This window comes from Mustela nivalis (genome assembly GCF_964662115.1).
Source record: "Mustela nivalis genome assembly, chromosome: 9".
Classification (NCBI taxonomy): domain Eukaryota; kingdom Metazoa; phylum Chordata; class Mammalia; order Carnivora; family Mustelidae; genus Mustela; species Mustela nivalis.
In genome coordinates, this window is record NC_139028.1 from 54,642,054 (window position 1) to 54,663,546 (window position 21,493).

The window sequence follows — 21,493 nt, forward strand, 5'->3', positions numbered from 1 at the left end:
CCTTTCGGACAGAGGGATGATGTCATTGCAAAAACCCCACTGCATTCATTGTGCTACGGTCTATCCACCCCCCTGCTGCTGCTGGGCTTGCGATTGCCGCTTGCTCCAGCTGAGCTAAGAGTAACAGCAGCACCAGGGCAGGGACTGACTCCAGCCCTTGGACTTAGGACATCGCAACACGTTCACTTGCCTGCGTGACTCATTCGCACATCATTTCTGTTTATGCCTGGGGTGGGGAGAAATATCCCAAACCAGGTGAGTTGAAGTGATTTATTCAAATGGTTCTACCAAGTTATTCCTCCCGCTGAATTCTCAAGGCTTTCTTTTGGGGCGATGGGGGCGGGAGGACTGGAGAGGTGTTCGAAAGTGCTGCTAAGTGAAAAAGCTCTGTGCAATTTGGGTCACTGCAAAGAACAACTCTAGCAACCTTCCCCCGCGGGAGGACCGATTGCTGCCGATTCCCTAGTCGCAACTCCCCTCAACCTTTTGAGGATTAGAGAGGGGGGCTGGGCTGGGAAAGATGTTGGGAAGCGCTCTTGGAAAATCAGAAAAAGGCAGAGGTGGGGGACTGCAGTCCTGTCACATACGGCCCCGAGTGCTGAGGTTTGAGTGGGAAGGGGTGATGCGTGGGGAGAAATGGAGACAGTGATTTCATGTGGTTGCACTACTTTAGAACATTCCTGTGTCGCTTGGGCAAGCACACGCTATTTATTTTTAAGATGAGCGTGCTTCTGAGTAGGTTAAGTTTTGTGGTGCTCTATTTTATGTGTGTGTGTGTCTGTGTCATTTGTCTCGCCTTTTCTGCTGATTTGAGGTGACAGTGTCCTTTACTGGTGCACTCCCTGCTAGTCAGAAACATTTCACGTGTCTGGGGAAGCTTCTCTTAGGCTGCTGGAAGGAGCATTTTTGTTAAGTGTTTTTCTTCTTCCCACTGCAGGATTGTTTGGAAGTGGAGCCGACAGATTTGTGCTCCTGTGAGTGTTTTAAATGATGTTGCAGTAGGCTCCTTGCCACTGACAATGGTACCATAATGAGCTGTCTTTTCGTGAGGCACAATCACCAGTCACAACTAACGGTTTGGAGAACGGATTAGGGAAACCCTGGTTCGTTCTAACGCATTAGGGAAAGGAAAAGTTAGAAGCACTGTTAACCTTTATTTGCCGTTACTGAAAGGTACCCGAAAGGTATCTTCTGAAACGAAGAGTGATCCTGGCTAGGGGAACCAAGGAGCATAGAAGTGGGGGTCTTTTGGTTTTGTTTTTGGGGGTTTTGTTTTTAAGCGAACTGACACATTTAATAGGACAGAAAGCATTCTGGCTTGTGTGATTTTGGCTCTTGTAAGAGTTATTAGGATGATTAGTGCAATAAATGTTACTTTGGGATAAACAGCTGGCTAACTCCAGAACAGATGGGGCCAGTCTTAGCCGAGAGAGATCTACAACCTTGGAAATGAATGGACTTGGGGTCAACCACACCCCCTCCTGGAATGTCAAAAGAAGGAGAAATGCCAAAGCATTTTATGCTTAACTCTAAATTGCCAAACCTCTTTATAGGCAGTTCAGAAATTGGGTGAAAGTCATTCCTGGTTGCCTTCTGCTGCTGAACACATTTTTTTCATTTTCAGTTCAGACCCTTAGGTCTCCAAAGTTGCAGTTGGGTGATGCTTCGTTAAATGCTGCTTGTTACTGAATGCAAAGGACAGTCCATTGTATGGGCTTTGTAGTAGAGTGATTTATTGAGATGCAATGAGCAGCTTTGGGATTTGGGAAAAGACTGCCTGGTTTTGCTTCCTTCTACTTCTCTGATGCTTACTGTCAATTCTCCTGGGTACCTTACCGTTTTTTGCCTATACCTTCCCTGCCCCACCCCTCTATGTCTGTTGAAGTTCTTTCAGTTTCTTTCCCTGTTTCTCCGTTTACAATTCTCACTTTTCCTCTGTTTCAAAATTTCCCTCTTCTCACCAATATGTCAAGTCACTCTAAGTCTTTTTCCAATCTCTGAATACCTTCCCCACCCCTTCTCTACCTCACCCAGAAACTCCAGGGTAAAGGTGGACTGTGTGAGTATTTATTCCAGAGAGTCCTCTTAGAAGCTTTGACTTTTTTTTTTCTTTTTCTTGCAGTGGGTGCTAGGCAGGATGAGCAGCAACAAGCCTGAGCCTTTGGCCTGCTCTGTCGTTTCTGTAATGGACATAATTTGGCCTCAGCAGCTTGTGGGCAATGCAGTGTTGCAGTTGAGCCTATGTCACTGTAGTTTTCATTGGTACCTGTATTAAGAATGGAAATAAGTCAAGCAGAGAGAGTCAATTATCATATGGTTGTACTTATTTGTGGAGCATAAGGAATAACACGGAGGACATGGGGAGATGGAGAGGAGAAGGGAGTTGGGGGGAAATCAGAGGGGGAGACAAACCGTGAGAGACTGTGGACTCTAAGAAACAAACTGAGGGGTTTGGGGAGGGTGGGAGGTTGGGTGAGCCTAGTGATGGGTATTATGGAGGGCATGTATTGCGTGGAGCTCTGGGTGTGGTGCATACACAATGAACTTTGGAATACTGAAAAGAAATTTAAAAAATAAATAAGAATTTTTTTAAATGCTTTAAAAAAAATAACTGCCAGTGCGTTAGCAGTGTTTTAAAATGTTTTCTATGAGGGGTACCTGGCTGGCTCAGGAGAAAGAGCATGTGATTCTTGATCTTGGGATTGTGAGTTTGAGCCCCACGTTGGATGTATAGAGATTACTTAAATATGTAAAAACTCAAAAACAGCAAGTGCTTTACACGAACTGTTCTCTTAATTCCTAAAGAAAAAGAAGACTTTGAAGGGCTTCTTTCTCATTTTATACTTTTTCTTTCCCTGATTTTTGCTCCGGTAAGTGGCGGGAAGGCCATCTTTTCTGTTGATTGCTGAGGAGCAATCCAGGTGGCCAAACTGCCCATTTGCTTTTTTTGAAGACACTTGGAGTGGCAACAGTGTTCCCTCCGGTGATGTCTTCTTTGTGGCTGAAAAGAATTTTATTTGTTCTCTAGAGGACAAAGGTGTGGTGGTGGTTGTGTTTAACTCATTTAATGCTTTTCCGGGCATAGAGAGTCTAACTGTTTTTGGTATGGAGGCAACTACTGTGACAGGCAGATTGAGAAGTTGTCTTTCGAAGCCTCTCTCTCACCCCCTTCTCATTCCTATTTTTCTTATTCTAAAATGCTCCGTCCCCCTACCCAAGCTGATAAGTGTTTTGTGGGGACAAATGAGCTGAATGATCGGTTAGATTTGTCCCCATCACTATGTCTGTGACCTTGAATAAATATGCATTTCTTTTCTGCCTCTGTTTACATTTTTGCAAATGGATAATGATCCTTGCCTCTTGGTTTAATTGTTCGCATGGCATAGCCTGCTACAGTTTGTTCCCAGCCCATAAACTTGATGACAAATATTAATTGAGCAGCTCGTGTGTTTTAAGAACTATGGATACATCAGTTGGAAGAGAAGCTTCCCAGGGTGACTGGGTGACTCAGTCGGTTAAATGCCTGACTCTTGATGTTGGCTCAGGTCATGAGCTCAGGGCTGTGAGATGGATCTGCCCTCGGTGTGGAGCCCGCTTGATATTCTTTCTCCTTCTCCCACTGCCCCTCCCCTTGCTTGTTCATGCACGTGTGTACTCTTTATCTCTAAATAAATAAATTAAATCTTAGAAAAAAGAGGAGAAAGAAAGAGAAGCTTTCCCAGCCCTCATGGAGTTTCTATTCTAATAGAGAGACAATCATTGGACATAGTGTGATGAATGTTACTATCAAAAGGGGATATACTATATAGGGGAATAGGACTGCCTCACTGGTACTTTCACCTTGTTTCGGGAAATCAAGAAAGGTTTCCTGTGGGAGGTGGCACTTCAAGAAACTTGAAGAGTGAGTGGAAGTAATTTAGGTTGGGAATGAGAGGTGCTTGCAGGGAGACAAAGAGGATTTCTGACAAGGGAAACTGCATGTTCAAAGTACAAAAGGAAGAGTAGTAAATTGAAGATTTGAAAGGAGGTCAGTCAGTATATGGGAGCAGAGCTGGAGAAGAGAGGCCAGACTGGGCTGGAGAGGTGAGCAGAGTCTAGAGAGTGGGCAGTTTTCTGAGCCTCATGTGAATTTTGGTCTTAATCCTAAGAGCAATAAGAACCTAATAAAGGGCTTTGAATAGCTAGGTGAATTATTTATGTAGAATGATATGACAAACATCATCTTGGCTGTTAAGTGAGGAAGAGATTGGAGGAGAGGATTGGCCAAAGTCAATGTGTGGAGGACAAGTAGCAAGTAATTCTCCTCCTCTATGTGAGAAGTAATGGTGGCTTGGATCTAGGGTGGGGGCAGAGGGCTTGGAGAGGAGGAAAGAGATTAGAGAGAGGCAAAACTTGAAGAATATAATTGATAAGATTACTGATTGATTGGATGTGGGGATAGGGAGAAGGGGGACTAAAGATGACTTGAATCTTTCCTTGAGCAACTGGGAATGCAAAAGAGAACACTGGAGAAGAGACCAGATTTTTGTTTGTTTGTTTAAGAAGGAGGGACTTTTAGCCATGTTCAGTTTGAAATTCCAGACAGACATATTATACAACTTATATGGAGTATGGGGCACCTAGGTGGCTCAGTCAGTTAAGTGTCTGCCTTCTGCTCAGGTCATGATCCCAGGGCTCTGGGATCAAGTTCCACATTGAGCTCCCTGCTCATTGGAGAGCCTGATACTTCCCTGGGTGTGTTTGTGCTCTCTCTCTGCCAAATAAATAAATAAAATCTTTTTTAAAAAAAAGTCCCATTAGGGACTCCGAATATTTGTTGATTGAATATATTAAGTCACTGAGTGTCCATTCAAAGGAAGTATCAATGCACTGGAAGAGAGGGTATTTAGTAATGAAAGTGTCAAATGTGAAACTCTTTTAACAAATTCATTAAAATGTATTCCTGAGACCTGCACCCTTTGAGGTGTTATATAGATGACTTATAGGAAAATTCAGAAATATTTCAGATCTGGTTTCTTTTTGGACTGAACTTCCTTTAGTCAAGTTAGTTTCTCAAAAAATTATTTTAAAATTGTATAGAGTTCCTTAAATCAATGGGTCTCACACTTTTGAATTGTATAGGTAAGCAAAATTCCAAAAAATAAGGTAAAATTGCCTGAGCTGTTTTGACAATGGTTATTTTTCTATAGTAGAGATAGATTTTTAAAAAAATGACCCTTTCACTTTTAGACAATACTTTCAAAATTAACAATATATTGAGCTTTATGAAAATTCTCTACTTTGTCTTTATTTTTCTCATTTTGTTGCAGAATAGTAAAAAAAAAAAAAAAAAAGAACAAAACACCAGAATGTTATAATAATTTATGGAACCAATGCCCTATTTTCTTGGCTGTGGTGGAAATGTGGCCCATCTCCAAATAAGAACACTTCCAAGTATGGAAGAATTTTGTATAGGCCATAGATAATTTATTTTCAGTTCCTTTTTTATAGTAATCCAATCACTGAAAACTAGATGGGTCTCTTCGAGATGTATCTAAGGTCACAGTTCTTATTTGTTCCTGGAGGATCCTCATGAAGCCCCTCATCCCTGAGATTATATTTTAAAGTGTGTGTGTATGAGAGAGAGAGTTCACATTCACATATTTTTCTATCACTATATGTGTGTCCTTGGGCAAGTTATTTAACTTCTTTAAATTTCAGTTTTTTTGCAAGAGTGTTATGAGGTTTAAATGAGATAATATGTTTTAAGTATCTGGTACTATGACTGGTATAACTGATGCTCATAGTAACTGTTTTTAACATTATATTTATTTATTGGTTTAAATATTTTATTTACTGGTTGATCCTTGTTTAGTATCCATAGTGGTAACACAAAGAAAAAGATAACAGTATAACCAGACAACTGGAGGCAATGAGAAGTATATTTCACTGATGTAGAATTCTTGCCAGAAATGTTTAACCTAAATCTAATCATGAGGAAATAATCAAGCAAATCCAGATTGTGGGACATACTGTAAAACAGCTGGCCTGCGATCTTCTAAAATGTCAATGTCGTGAAAGACAAATAAAACAAAATAAAGCAAAATATATTGGGGATCAATCTAGATTAAAGAAGACTGGAAGTATGACAGCCAAATGCCATACGTAACCCTTGATTGGATTCTGGACTTAAAAAAAAAAAAAGCTATAAGGGACATTTTGGGGACAAAGGGGGAAATTTGAATGGGAATTGCATATTAGGTAATCAGTAACAATGTTAGTTTTCTTGGATGTGATAACAATTCCATCTGCTTAGCCTGACATGCTATGGATATTGATGTCTAGATCAGTTGCCATTCCTGAATGTCGTCATTAGGAATGTCACACCAAAGCTAGAAGACATCAAGGGCTGCTTCATAAGGTAGTGATTTTCTTGGTCCCTAAAGGTATTTAATTAGCCGACAGGCTATAATACCAATTACTGGGGATGTTGTAAGTGATTTTTAAATGTCCTTTCTAGGGGTGTCTGTGTGGTTCAGTTGCTTACGTGTTCTACTCTTGATTTCAGCTCAGGTCATATCTCAGGGTCCTGAGATCGAGCCCCACATTGGCCTCCGCACTCAGTGTAGAGGTGCTCGCATTGTCTCTCAAATAAATTGGCCAACCCTTTTGGGTCCTCTCCCTCCTTGGGAGTTTTGGACTGTCAGATTGCTGTAACTCAATAAACTTATTTTCTGCCCATCAAAAAAAAAAAAAAAAAAAACAATCTTTTTTTAAAAAGTGTCCTGTCTAAACACTATACTGTTATTCTTTAAGAATGCAAACTTCTAGAGCTGATACTCTACCTTTGATATTACTAAAGGTAGTAATACAGATGGAGCACTAGCTGCTTCCAAAGTGAAGAGGATGGGGTGCCTGGATGGCTCAGTGGATTAAGCCACTGCCTTCAGCTCAGGTCATGATCCCAGGGTCCTGGGATGGAGTCCCCTCATCGCATCGGGCTCTCTGCTCTGTGGGGAGCCTGCTTCCTCCTTTCTCTCTGCCTGCCTGTCCCTGACTTGTGATCTCTGTCTGTCAAATAAATAAATAAAATAAATCTTTAAAAAAAACAAAACAAACAAACAAACTAACAAAAAAACAAAGTGAAAAGGAAAGGATGGCAAGAGGCACACAAATATTTATCTTAAATTTTTTTTGAGTCTAGACATAACATAGGATTAATCAAAATTTATTATAAGAATACACAATGTATTGGATAGTGGAAATTCCCCTTAATTCCACTTCACAAAGATAATCACTTTTCAGATTTTGATGTATGCTCCTCTGTCATTTTTCCTTCATACATATACTAATGATATTATCTATAATTCTGCTTGCTGTCTCGTAATATATTTTGAGCAGTTGTCCCACATATTTGCATGTCACTCTAATTTACCTATTTCCATGGCTGTTAGGCACCACTGCAATGAGCATTTGAGAACACATTTTTTTTTTTGTGATGAATTTGTGGGAATATTTCTGTAGGACACATTTCTGGGGGTAGAAATGCTGGGTCAGAGGGCATCTCTTTAATTGCCCCCTGATTTAAATTCTTTTTTTTTTTTTTTAAAGATTCCATTCATTTTATTTGACAGACAGAGATCACAAGTAGGCACATTTCGGCAGGCAGAGAGAGAGAGAGGAGGAAGCAGGCTCCCTGCTGAGCAGAGAGCCTGATGCGGGGGCTCAATCCCAGGACCCTGGGATCATGACCTGAGCGGAAGGCAGAGGCTTTAACCCACTGAGCCACCCAGGCGCCCCCTCCCCCCACCCTAATTTAAATTCTTATCAGTAGTCGTTGACAGTGCCATTTCTACATACCTTTGCCAAGTCCATTAGCCACTTGCACTGAACTCTTAATAAAGGAAAAAAGTTGTGATGGGTGAACAGAAAGTGGGCAAAAGTGGAATCACAGAGTTCCTGCTAGTTTTTGTGAAGGGTATAATAAGGTTAGTATGTAAATACTACGGAAACCTCTGGAAAAAAGAAATAAAAATACATCATCTCTGCCTACAACACAATGTGATATTTAAAAAGTGAACTGAAACAATAAAGCAGCCAAGAGTTTTCCCCAGAAAATTCTGCAGAAAATTTTTATTTTTGAGTTATGGTTAGCTTCACTAAAATGTGGACAGCATCAACCTTGGGATGAAAATAACCTCCTCTGCTCACTTCCTCTCCATGTCAGTCACACCACCACACTAGAAAGGGGAATTTAAGTTCCATTTTTTAATATCTGAACTAGGTGGGTAAAAGGCCTGATGGTTCCTCTTTCTGAATATTGATAGAAGCAGTCCCAGAGCAGATTTTGGCATTTTTCTGTAGAAAAGGTATGAATTTAGGACTGGCCATCGAGGACTCACTGTGCCCCAGTAGAGACCCTGGGGGAAAGACTATGAGAATCACAAGCTATGAATTACTTCTGTTCTTATGGGGCTGGGTGGAGCCAACACAGATTTGAGCTCTGTGCTGTGTGGAAATTTATCTTTTCAAGTCTCAGTTTCTTCTCCTATAAAATGGGGGTTTTTGTGAGACCAAAATGAGATGATGTGAATGAAAGGACTTTGGCAAATGCATATGTACATAAATACTTGCTGTTGTTAAGGTGCTGCTGTGTCTGACTGGGCCACCTCACATCACTTTTTCCTTTAATTCCATTGGCATTTGTATTCCAAAAGACTTTTTAAGTCATTCTATCTCTTAATGTCTCATTGTTACTTCTTCTTCTTCATTGTTACTTCTTCTTCATTGTTATCGGATAAGTCAGTAAAGATGAAACCGTCAGGAGCCTTCCTTCTTCCCCACTTTTATTCTAGGAGACTAATATCTTTTAATGGGAGTCTTTAATAAAAGATGTTTTCCAAAGGTGTATTATGTATGCTGTTTTATAATCTCAAACTTAAGTGGTAGATTTTAGTTCCACTTTTTTCCATATAAATGAGGAAATAATTCTTAGTGAGGTTGAGTAACTTTTTTTTTTTTCTTTTTAGTTACCTAGTTTAAAAAAAGGTTGCAGATGGCCCTAGGTAGGTATTCTGGAACCAAAACCAAAAGCATCTCTGGCTGCTTCCTATTTTTGCCTTGCCTTCTGATCAAAAGCATAAGCTTCATGAAGGTAGGACTGGCTGGTGACATTTACTTTGATGGCTCATTTTACCTTCAGGCACACAGGGAGGAGCTTTCCTTCCAGCTGTTGAGTTAGTTGAAGCCATGATGTAAATTATTATAGCATCTACCAGGTGCCAAAAGGTTTGCATGTTTTATTTGATTTTTTCCCCCAAATCATTTTGAAAAGTTTCAGATATGTAGAAAAATTGCAAAAATCTTACAGTGAACATTCCATATACCCTTCATCTAGCTTAATTTGCTTTCTCTTACTGCATCTGTGCATACACACACATACACACGCACCCCCCCCCCCCCCCGCCAAAATCACTTAAAAGTGAGTTGCAAACATTACAACACTTTATCTCTGCCCACTGGAGCATGTATCTCTGAAGAAATAGGAAGTTCTCCCATGTAACTGCAATATGGTTACATTGAAACATTGAAATTTTGAAGATTCCAAATCTGTTGCCTTTCTAAATTGGATTGGCCTGATTGTTTTTTCTTTATCAGACTCATGTTAAACACTTGTAGGAATTTAGCGTTGCCTGTTGTGTTCTTTTCTTTGTATCACATTAGGTAACACATAATGTCACTTTGTAACATCACTGGTGATGTAAGATTTGGTCATTTGGATGAAGTGGTATTGCCTGATCTCTTCATTGTAAAGGTACTTATTTCTCTTTCTAATACAATAGTCTGTGGGGTCATACTTTGAGATTGTTTGAATATTGTTCCTCTGTAATTTTTATCCACTGGTTTTAACATCTCTTGATAATCATGGCCTAGGTCAGTTGGTATCTATGAAAGGATGGTTTTCTAATTCTCTCTGTATGTATTCTTTTTTTTTTTTTTTAGATTTTATTTATTTATTTGACAAACAGAGATTACAAGTAGGCAAGAGAGGCAGGCAGTGAGAGAGGAGGAAGCAAGCTCTCTGCAGAGCAGAGAGCCTGATGCGGGTCTCCATCCCAGGACCCTGGGATCATGACCTGAGCTGAAAGCAGAGGCTTTAACCTGCTGAGCCACCCAGGCACCCCTCTTTCTGTATGTATGACCAGGCATTTTCTGACAGATCAGCTTTCAGCTTCTTCTCTTCCTCCTCCCCCTCTTCTTCCTGATCCCCCTTTCTTTAAGCATCATCTGGATTCCTGGATTATTTTTTACCCTCAAGGTATTATAATCCATTACCAACCTTCTGCCTGGTTCCTCAGGAATTTTGCCCACTTTACAAGTAAGGAAATTAAGACTCAGAAAATACAAGTAACCTTCTGAGAGTTACAGGTAGTTAGCAGAGGAGGCCAGACGCAGAGCCAATTTTGATTAACTCTGAGGTGGTTTCTGTTCTTTTTTGCCTTGAGGCAGTCCAGGTATAAAAGATTATGCGAGGAAATCAAGTTGGAAAGAACAAGCATTGCATTATTGTTGCTTATAGCAAATGATTGGAAACAACCCTAAGCATGTCAGGGAAAATAGGTTAAATAAATGGCTAAGTTCATACAAGGGAAAACTATTAAACCACACACAAGAATTGGGGTGTTCATTAAGTACTGATATGGAAAGCTCTCAAAGGCTATATTAAATGAAAGAAGGAAGGTGCAGAAGAGTACATATTCTGTGAAAGAAGTGGGGATAAGAAAGTGCATTTGAGGATGCCTGGGTGGCTCAGTGGGTTAAGCCTCTGCCTTCCGCTCGGGTCATGATCTCAGGGTCCTGGGATCGAGCCCTGCATCGGACTCTCTGCTCAGCAGGGAGCCTGTTTCCTCCTCTCTCTCTCTCTGCCTGCCTCTCTGCCTACTTGTGATCTCTCTCTGTCAAATAAATAAATAAATAATCTTAAAAAAAAAAAAAAGAAAGAAAGTGCATTTGAATTTGCACAAAGAAACCCTGGAAGGATATAAAATAACAAAGTAGTTACTGGAACAGGGTTGTAAAAGTGAGTGGGGTGTGTGCTGTGAGATTTCTTAAGATTTACTATTTTATAAGGTTAACTTACAAGATAGCTTTATTGAGATATAATCCACACATCACAGAATTCACACATTTAAACTGTACAATTCAGTGGTTTTTAGTATGTTCATAGAGTTGTGCATCACCACAATTTAGAACATTTCCATTATTCTAACAGGAAACCTTTTACCCATTAGCATTCATTTGTTATCTCCCCTGCCCCTGTGCCTTGCCCTCCCAAACTGCCCCAGGCAACCACTTTCTTGTCTTTACTTTCTGTCTCTATAGATTTGCCTATTCTGGACATGTCATATAAATGGCATCAGGTAATATGTGGTCTTTTGTGACTGGTTTCTTTCATCAGCATGATCTTTTCAAGGTTTATCTGTGTTGTATTATGGATCAGTTCTAGTTTTATTACCAAATAATATTCCTTTGTATTGATATTCCATACCAGTTGATGGACATTTGGATTGTTTCCCTATTTTATTTTATTTTATTTTATTTTATTTTATTTTATTTTATTTTATTTTATTTTATAGAGGAGGGGAGAGGCAGAGGGAGAGGGAGAGAGAGAATCTTAAGCAGGCTCGACACCAAGCATGGAACCTGATGCAGGGCTTGAACTCACAACTCTGAGATCATGACCTGAACCAAAACGAAAAGTTGGATGCTTAACCAAGTGAGCCAGCCAGGCACCCCCTCAACTTTAAAAAAAAAAAAAAATATTTAAGTAATCTCTACAACCAACATGGGGCTTCAGCTCAGGACCCAAAGATCAAGAGTCACATGCTCCTCTGACTGAGCCAGCCAGGTTCCATGGCTTGTTTCTACTTTTTGACTGTTAGGAATAATGCTATCAACATGTGCATATAAGGTTTTGAATGTCCATTTGTTTTTATTTCGTTTGCGTCTGTACCAGGAGTGGGTCAAATGCTAACTCTATGTATGAACTTTTAAGGAACTGACAAATTGTTTTCCAAAGCAGCTGCTACCATTTTACATTCCCTCCAGCAGTATATGCGGGTTCTATTTCTCTACATCCTTGCCAACACTTGTTATTATTTCTTCTTCATTATGACCATCCTCGTAAGTGTGCCACATTGAGTTTTGACCCATGGGAATGTAATACCAGTGTATTTCAAAATTAAAACAAACAAACAAACAAACAAACAAAAACCGTGGAAATAAATGGCAGCTCAAGAAGAAAAGTTTCAGATGGCCAGCCAGAGGTCAGTTTGTAGGGATGGCCTTAGGGTAGGGATGGCCTTAGGGTAGGGATGATCTTAGGTTTTCCTTTTTCAGACAGATGTACTGATGCATATACATTTCCATCTTCTGCCTTTTAGTACCAGCTGACTTCTCCTCCAGTGCTCTCCCAGATTCATTGTCCAGAGAGGAGGCTTGGGTATAAAGTACTGCACTGCCCTCAGGATTTCTAGCACTTTAGAAACAGCTCTATGGACTCAGCAGCTAGGATGATGTCAATTCTTAAGAGCAGAGAAGTATCAGGATTCTCTGGGCCATGATGTCCTCATACTCTTTCCCCAGTGCTCATGGTAAGGGCGTTAGAATGAGATGCTTTTAGCTATTGGTGACTGGTCTAGGAAGCAGTGGGATGCTTTTGAATAATTTTGAAGCCTACAAAATGCAGTCTGAATTTGTGTTTTGGTGCGTTTAAGCTGTGTGATCTTAGACAACTCATAACTTCTCTGAGCCTCAGTTTTTTCATCAATAGTAGAGGAGACTACCTAGTCTAAAGTATCTCTTCACAAGATACTTAATAGTTAGAAAGTAGGCAAGAGTAACTTTACAGTGGAGAAATATGGCAGATACCACTTTTACTAGATGATTAAGGTTAATACAGTGTTGGGACAAATCATCATATGAGAAGGACACACCAGTAGTATGGCATTCCTGCCCAAAATGCATAGCTTGAATCTAATCACAAGGAAATATCAGATAAATATAAATTAAGAAACATTCTACAAGTCACATGGACTGTATTTTTTTTAAAAATGTCAAGGTCATGAAAGACAAACACTGAGGAATAATTCTATATTAAAGGAGAGACTAAAGTCACATAGAAACTAAATACAATATATGATCCTGGATTGATTGGATCAGAGAAAAGTTTTTTTTCTTTTTCTCTCTCTTTTTATTTTAAAAGATTCTATTTATTTATTTGTGTGAGAGAGAGAGAGCACAAGCACATGAGCAGGGGGTAGGGAACAAGGCAGAGGGAGAGGGAGAATCGGATTCCCTGCTGAACTGTGAGCCCTATGTAGGACTCAATTCTAGGACCCTGAGATTATGACCTGAGCCGAAGGCAGCCACTTAACTGACTGAGCCACCCAGATGCCCCCCCACCCCAATTTTTTTTATTTTGTCATAAAGGACATTATTTTGTTTAGTCAATTGGTGAAATTTGAATAAGGGCTGAGATTAGATTATATAAGATTTATTTTCTGATTTTGATCATCATATTGTGAAGATAGAAGAATATGTCTTGAATTTTAGGGAGATACAATGTTTAGGAATAAAGTAATATCTATATCAGAAAGAATGGTAAAGCAAAGTGGTAAAAAATTCACATTTGGATAATCTGGGTGAAGGGTACATATGAATTATTACTAGTTTTTTTTAAAGTTTTTTCCTTTTTAAGTTGAAGTCTGAAATTAATTAAAAATAAAGAGATAAGAAAGGAGGGAAGGAAGATGCCAGTACTTAGAGATAGGGTTGCTGTGAGGATTAAACAAGGCCCTGTATGTCAAGGCTCAGTGTGGTGCTTGTCACCTGGTAGCCTTCAAGTACATGGGGACATCCTGGGATGGGCAAGGCAGCCGGTAGCTCTTAGCTGTTATTGGGGAGCCAAACTAAAATTGACACGTGGTATATGGTGACAGTATTGTTCTGAATGCAAAATTGGGATTCATGGTCTGAGAAAGAATTTATTGATTTAATTGCAAAGTCTTACCAAAAAAGAAAGAAAGGAAGAAAGGACGATATATATATAGAGAGAGAGAGAGAGAGAGAGAAATAAAATATTTGGTTGCCCATTTAACACATTATCTCATTATAGTGTTAAATTTATCAGAAGTCATGATTATCTTAGGAAAGCTAGGGGTTATGGATCTTTTAGGCTATTTTTGGGCCAATATTAGCTTTTGGGCGGCTTCCTCTTCTTACCTTCTCTTTTTTTTCCTCTTTCCTCTTCCCCCAATTACACAATCAAGTTTCCGATTTTATCTGTGAGAGTCATTTGAATTAGCCATGTCAAATGTTAATTGTTTTGGCAGAGAAAAGGAATCCTGGACAAGCTTTTCCTTCTAAGACTCAAAAACTTATATTTCTAAGAGCTGACTTTGGAAGGAATGTTACTGGTCTGGAAAATTCGGATAGCAACCTCAGAAGGAATTCATGCCCTAGAGGAATTGGGAGTGGGGTGGGGAGCTCAATTTCCTTTGAGACAGATTGAAATAAATAGTTCTTTCTGAAATAGTAATAAAGATATATTTATTTCCTTCATTTTTTTTTACTAAAAGCTTTAAAACATGAATTATGATTAAGCTCAAAATAGATTTAGCCCAGGCACCAAAAAAAAAAAAAAAAAAAAAACCCTTAACTAATCCTGATTAAAAAACATTTATAAAAACGTGGACAGGCTGCTTTGCTGAATGACATGATCCTTACTATAACGTTTAAGTTGGCCCCTTTGATGTGACAGAATTTCCAGCTCATGAGCTGCAATTGTATATCTCAAGACTCCACATTAAGTGATACCAATCCAGAGTCATTGTTCCTGCTGTGGTAGGGTCTTTCTGTGTTGACTGTTACCTGCTATAAATTGTCTGGCCTCAGAATTTTTCGTGTTCTTTGCTTTTAAAGTTACCATGGCCAGGAAACTAAATGGCATGTTGATATGTGCAAGCTTTTTTTTTTTGTAAGTAGTCTCTATGCCCATCGTGGGGCTCAAACTCATGACCCTGAGATCAAGAGTCACATCTTCTACTGACTGAGCCAGCCAGGTGCCACCAAGTTACTTTTATTATAGAACTTAATAATGATAATAATAATAGCAAACATTTTTTATGATGTGCCAAATGGTGTGCTGCTTTCCATAAGTTACAGCATTTAGTTGTGGCGAAACCACATGAGAGATCCAAAGCTCTGAGAGCTGAAGTAACATGCCCAAGATTATATGACTAGTAAGAAGCAGATCCAGAGCCAGAAATCAGAGCTGTCTGACTGCAGAGCTTGTGCTTTTCTGCTGTGTGAAATGCCATTTTGCAGATTGGTGTGGAAGATGATTACTTTTTCGCTTCATCTGTGGAGAAGAGTCCTGTCTTATTTACTTGATGGGTATTTATTGAGTGTCCATCACATGTTAGTCACCTACAGAAGATTAAAACCCAGGCTTTGTCATTAGGAAGTTCACATTCGGTTAGCCTGGGTGGCTCAGTGGGTTAAGCCTCTGCCTTTGGCTCAGGTCATGATCTTAGGGTCCTGGGATTGAGCCCTACCTGCGGCTCCTTGCTCAGCGGGGAGTCTGCTTATCTCCTGCCTGCCATTCCCCCTGCTGTGCTTGTTCTGTTTGTCTCTCGCCCTCACTCTCTCTGTGTAAAATAAATAAACAAAATCTTTAAGAAAAAAGTTCACATTCAAGTAGAGGAGATAAAACAGGTTCCTCCCTATATACACATGTTCATAACAGAATTATTCACAATAGCCAAAAGGTAGAAGGAACCGAAATGTCCATCGGCAGGTGCATGGATAAGTCAAATGTGGTATGTACATATGGTAGTATATTACTCAGCCTTGAAAAGGAAGAAAATTCTAACACATGCTACAACATGGATGAATCTTGAGGACATGCTAAGAGAAATAAAGCAGACACAAATGGATTAATATTTTATGGTTACACTTATATGCGGTTCCTGGAATAGTCAAACTTACAAAGACAGAAAGAATGGTGGTTGCCAGGGGCTAGGGGGAGGGAGAAATTGGAGAGTTGTTATTTAATGTGTATAGAGTTTCATTTTTGAAAAATGAAAAAATTCTGAAGATTGGTTGTACAGCACTGTCGATGTACTGAACACTACTGAACTGTACACTTAAAATGATTGAGATTATAAATTTTATATTACATCTATTTTATCCCAATTTAAAAATGTAGACAGATATTCCCCCTCCCCGACATTATGTGATGAAACATTAATTAGTGCATCAAGAAGGACTGATGAAGTCATAGGACTTAGAGATTCTTTCTAGACGGGGTGGATCAGGTGAGGCAATGGAAGATGGGTCAGATTTATGTAGCATTGAGGAAGGTGGAAAGGGCAACCCAGGTGAAGGGAACAGTGAACAAAGTTATAGAGACTTGGTCCTGCTTAAAGATCCAATTCTGGCAAGGAACAAATCTCCAAATGACTCTGTAATTATGGGTGTCCCAGCCACCTTGCATGTGGGCAGAGACTTAAATGCAAAGTCTAAACCAGGTCCATGAAGTTGTGGTATGCTGGACAAGGACTCATTCATGATTCATTCAGTCAACATATATTTAGCACACAGTGCCCATGCTATGCTAGTCACTTTATATATGCTGGCAGATGTAGTAGTCCCAACAACTCTGAAGTTATTAATAGCCCTAATTAACAGATGTAGAAACTGTGACTCAGAGAGATGAGGTAACTTGCCCAAAGTCACATGACTGATAGGTGGTCGAAGTAAGACTTTGCCTGTGTAACCCATGCTGCCTGTGTCCACTAAGCTACACTATCTACTCTTGGGGTGAGTGTGAAGTGATGTCTGCCTTTCAACTCACAGTAGAAGTGGCATGTGACTGCTACCACTGTCATCTTCTTGCTGCTTTTGAAACTACCTTGACAGCTCTGAGACTCTGCTTCCTTATCTGTGAAATGAAAACCTTGTATTGAACTAGATTATTTCTAAGTCTTCTCCCAGATCAAAAAACCCTATTTATTCATTCTTTTATCCATCTATCCATTGATCCAACAACAATCTGGTATCTATTATATAATGGGTACAAGCTGATGGGTGCTGGGACTGGTAATTGAGATTTGACAAAACACGGTTCTTGCCTGAAAGGAGACTGTGGGCCAGGGAAGGAGATGAAATGGATGGTTATTGTACAGTATGGCCATAGCACTGGTAAGGGTGTATACAGAAGGCTGGAGCATAGAGAAGGGGCATTTGTCCCTGCCTTGGATAAGAGGTTGTCAAGAGGAGAGGAAGTCATCCCAAAGACCAGGAAGGTAGTGAGGAAGACTGTAAGAATCTCATCCATCCTGTTGTTCCAGTGGTTATAAGCACAGTACATATTTATTACATTTAGTTAAGCTTTGTTGACTTTAAAGGTCCTTTTGATTTTAAGCCTTGTGGAAAGTTTAGTTGAATTTAACAGTTAAGTGCAGCCAAATATTGATATTCATCTCGAGCTGGTGACCCAGCTCGAGAATTTGGAGAAAGATTATAAAGTTGAAGAGAGACCTAGGAGTTAATTTTTTTTTTTAAAGGGAATTTAGGAAGCATGGGGTAGCCTCGTAAGAGACCTAAGGGCCCAGGGTTAATTTGAGGTGTTCACAGCTGAAGTCATAGATGATTATATTTCAAAGAGATGAGTGAAATGTCTAGCATTGTATAACACATGTGATTCTTTCAAGACTACTAAGGACTGGTGAGTTGCTAAGTATTAGAATGTTTAAGTATTAGAACTCTAATACCAAGGAATTGAAATGAGGGTTGGGTGGGGGAAGTTAAAAGAGCTAACATTTAGTGCACAGCTAATACGTAAAGGCATTGTGCTATGCCTTTACGTTTATAATTTTGTTTTATTCTCCCCACAGTCTTATAAGGTAGGTGTTCTTATTCTTCACAAATGTGGAAACAGTCTCAAGGAGGTTTGACTTGCTTGTCATAGCTAACAGGAGACAGCAGGGACTCAAGTCCAAGTTTTTAAAATTAAGGCCTTTACCTTTTCTGCACAAGCTTCTTCAGGTTTCTGGGTTTTGTATTTCTTTTTTTGGAAAAGATTTTATTTATTTATTTGACAGAGATCACAGGTAGGCAGAGAGGCAGGCAGAGAGAGAGGAGGAAGCAGGCCCCTGCTGAGCGATGCAGGACTTGATCCCAGGACCCTGAGATCATGACCTGAGCCGAAGGCAGAGGCTTTAACCCTGAGCCACCCAGGTGCCCCTGGTTTTTGTCCTTCTGGAAAAACAGCACCAGGGCACAGGGCTTCCCTGTCATCCTTGGAGCCTAGAAAGTGGTGATATTTAGGGTCGACCAGCTCTTAAAAATATCCAGCATACTCAAGGACAGCTCTCCCAGCTTTCTGTATCTTCCTTCTGAAGTGGTGGGTCACCAGCTCGAGATGAATGGCTCTTACTAAAATACTGATTCCCCCTCCCCACCCCTTTTTTGCCTTTCCCTGGTAATTTATGAATGGCAATTTCTCTCTTAGAAGTGGCTCATCAAAGTCATCTGAGAAAATGCTGTTTGAAGCCAGCTCAGTTTGTGTATTTAATCCCTTCTCCTTCCCCAACAAAGGGTCACTTCACATCATTTGCCCCGGATTCTGTCTTTGGGGTCCTGAGAGAGCTTGTTACCAAGCTCCCAGAGGCCTCCAGCTCTGAGGTTCTGACAGGATCACATAGAGGTCTCCACTATTAACCCCTTACATTTCTGGCTCCTTCTTCATCTCTCAAAAGGTTTCCCCACGGGCATAAGCTATGGTGTCTTCTCAGGGAGTGTTTCCCCAGCTTATTTCGGAAGCAGGCCAGGCTTTTGGCTCTGGGCCTTTAACCCACTAGAAAGTTCCCACATGTGGCTGCACGAATTGCAGACTGTCCGCCAAATGGGTTGATGAATTATGGTAGTGGGGAAAGGTCTCCAGCAGGCTTTTTCTCTGCCCTGGTACTCCACAGTTTGGGCTATCGTGACATGGACAGAGGATGTGGTGTAAAGAGACTGGAGCTCAAGTCTTGGCTCAAGGCATAAATCTTGGGGCTGTGAGACTTGACCTGTTTAAGCCTGTGTTCTTAGCTCCAAATGAAGGACTGATGGCAACCCTAGCTTCGTACTGTTGTTGTGAGAGGCAAATATCTCGATGTATAGTATTGACGTAGTGTATAACAAGCCCATAGAATGTATAACAGATGTCAGTGCTTGTTGTTATAAAACAAATTTGGCTCAATGAGAGACATTTCTGGAAACTCTCTGGCCCCAGTTCCTGGCAAATCTTTTCATTGCTCAAGTAGGCATGCATGGTATCATTCTCGTGTTTATTTTTGTAATCTTTTCATTTATAGTCATAAACACTCCTAGAAGCTTTGTGATTCTTAAGTATTTATCTCTGAAGACTCTGGTCAGGGTTGTACGCTCATACCCAGAGCTAGTTGCCTCAGAGTAATTATTTGGATTCTCAGAGCTGTATGTGGATCCATTTCCCAAGAAATCCTGGGACAGCAGAGCTGGCTGTGTATGATAAATGAGGTTTGTCTTGCTTGCTAGAATTCGGATGGTTGAGAACTCCTAAGGGTATTTGAGAGTAGGTAAACCCCAAAGCAGGACTATTATAACTTCGTGTATGTTTCTGGTAATGAGATGAGAAGAGTGCCTTACTGTAAGTGGTTTGAGTTTAGAGCTAGAAGCCTTTGGAAACTGACAAGTCTTGTGTATTGTCATAAATTTGTTAGGATTATTACTCTGTTGTGAGGAATTTTCTAGGTATTCCTCAGACACTTGGGGATTGTTGCTTACTATATTCTTGCCATTTCAGATGGTTGTATTTCATTCTTCTTGGCTATGTTTATCAGAGCTCTTTGAATTGGTAAATGAGGGGCACCTGGGTGGCTCAGTGGGTTAAAGCCTCTGCCTTTGGCTCAGGTCATGATCCTGGGGTCTGAGATCGAGCCCCGAGTCAGGCTCTCTGCTCGGCAGGGAGCCTGCTTCCCCCTCTCTCTTTGCCTACTTGTGATCTTTATCTGTCAAATAAATAAATAAAATCTTTAAAAAAAAAAAAAACACACACAGCACAAAACCAGAAACCCATCCTTTGAAATCGCACAAGGTATATGCCCAGGGGTGATTTATGGGTGCACGGAGAAGGAACATTAAAGGAATAATTGTTGGCTGTTTATTTTGGAAAAGTATGTGTACTGAGAGCAGAACCAGGGAGGTTTATTTTCTTTTACCTTCCTCCAACTTCCATTAGTGTTAATAGGATCATATATTCTAGACTTTACTTGGCTCATTGCGCTCACATGAATGTTTGAATTGTTTTGGTATTGTATACGAGCAGCAAAAGGGAAAGAGGAACAGAATGCTGAAAGCTAAATTATTCTATATACCTTATTTTGGATGGGATTTATTCTCTTGAGACCATTAAAATTATCTGATTAGATGATTCTGATAGGTACATCTAGACAGCTTTATAATTTGTTTGTCTGAAGTGGTTTGTTCAGGGGATGGCTAAATGTGTTTTGTATTTGGTGGAACAAGGTGAGTCTTAATGCGGGTTATCTAAGCTTTGGGCCATCACAGGTGTCGCTGTTATCCAAAGGACCCATGGAACTGCGTGTTCCCTTGGGATAAGTTGATGCTGGGGGCATTTGTTAGGCCATGATTTGATACACACTGACCCAACTTACCCTCCTGGTGGTAAGGGATTCAGTTCCTAAGGTTGCTGCTGCAGATCTATTTATTCAATTAAGCAAATAACAACTGAGGTCCTGCTGTTCCTTGGGTATTGTTTCGGTCTTAGAAATACTCTGTGTGAGGAGCCAGAATCAGACTGCTCGGAGAAACCCTGTACAGTTAGAGTGCTAAAATTTCTGGGTTTGAAGGGACCTTAGAGACAATCTAATCCAGGATCAGCAAGGACCAAAAAGTAAATGTATTTGATTTAGGGGGCCATATTATGATCTCTGATGCAGATCATTCTTTTTTTTTTTTTTTTTTTTAACTATCATTTAAAAGTGTAAAGATCATTCTAAACTGAGGTGGGAGACATAAGATGGATTTGGCCCATGAGCCATAGTTTTCCCACCCCTGATCTAACACATTCCCCCTCCCCTTTTTTAATCAAAGAAACTGAGAACCAGGGGGTTCTCTGTACAACCCTTCCCACCACCACCAGCAAGAACACATCTAGTTCTTGACCCTGCTCAATTGTTGACCTTTAATAAAGGATCCCCAGAGGTTCAGACCCACAACTCAAATTGCCTACTTATGTGGCAAATACATAGTTTTGGTCCTGAGGGAAGAATGAATTTAATTATTCAGTAAGTCATTAGGTGCCTGCCACATTCCAGGCACTGTGTTTGGGACGGGTTGTAAAATTAGCAGGACAAAATCCCAGCCTTCCATCAGTTCAGGCAGATATCATGCCCAAATGACA

At 40.2% G+C, this 21,493-nt stretch overlaps 1 protein-coding gene across 2 annotated transcripts in view; it reads left to right on the top strand.

Moving 5' to 3' along the window:
* Nucleotides 1-23: 23 nt before the first annotated feature.
* Nucleotides 24-21,493, top strand: part of RAB30 (RAB30, member RAS oncogene family) — an 80,618-nt gene continuing 59,148 nt past the window's right edge. The window contains exon 1 of one of the 2 annotated variants that reach the window (XM_082682896.1): nucleotides 24-255. The gene's annotated coding sequence lies outside the window, so the exon portion shown is untranslated. Of the gene's footprint in view, nucleotides 256-19,505; nucleotides 19,588-21,493 lie in introns of those variants that run through there. The other variant, XM_082682898.1, reaches the window with a different exon arrangement.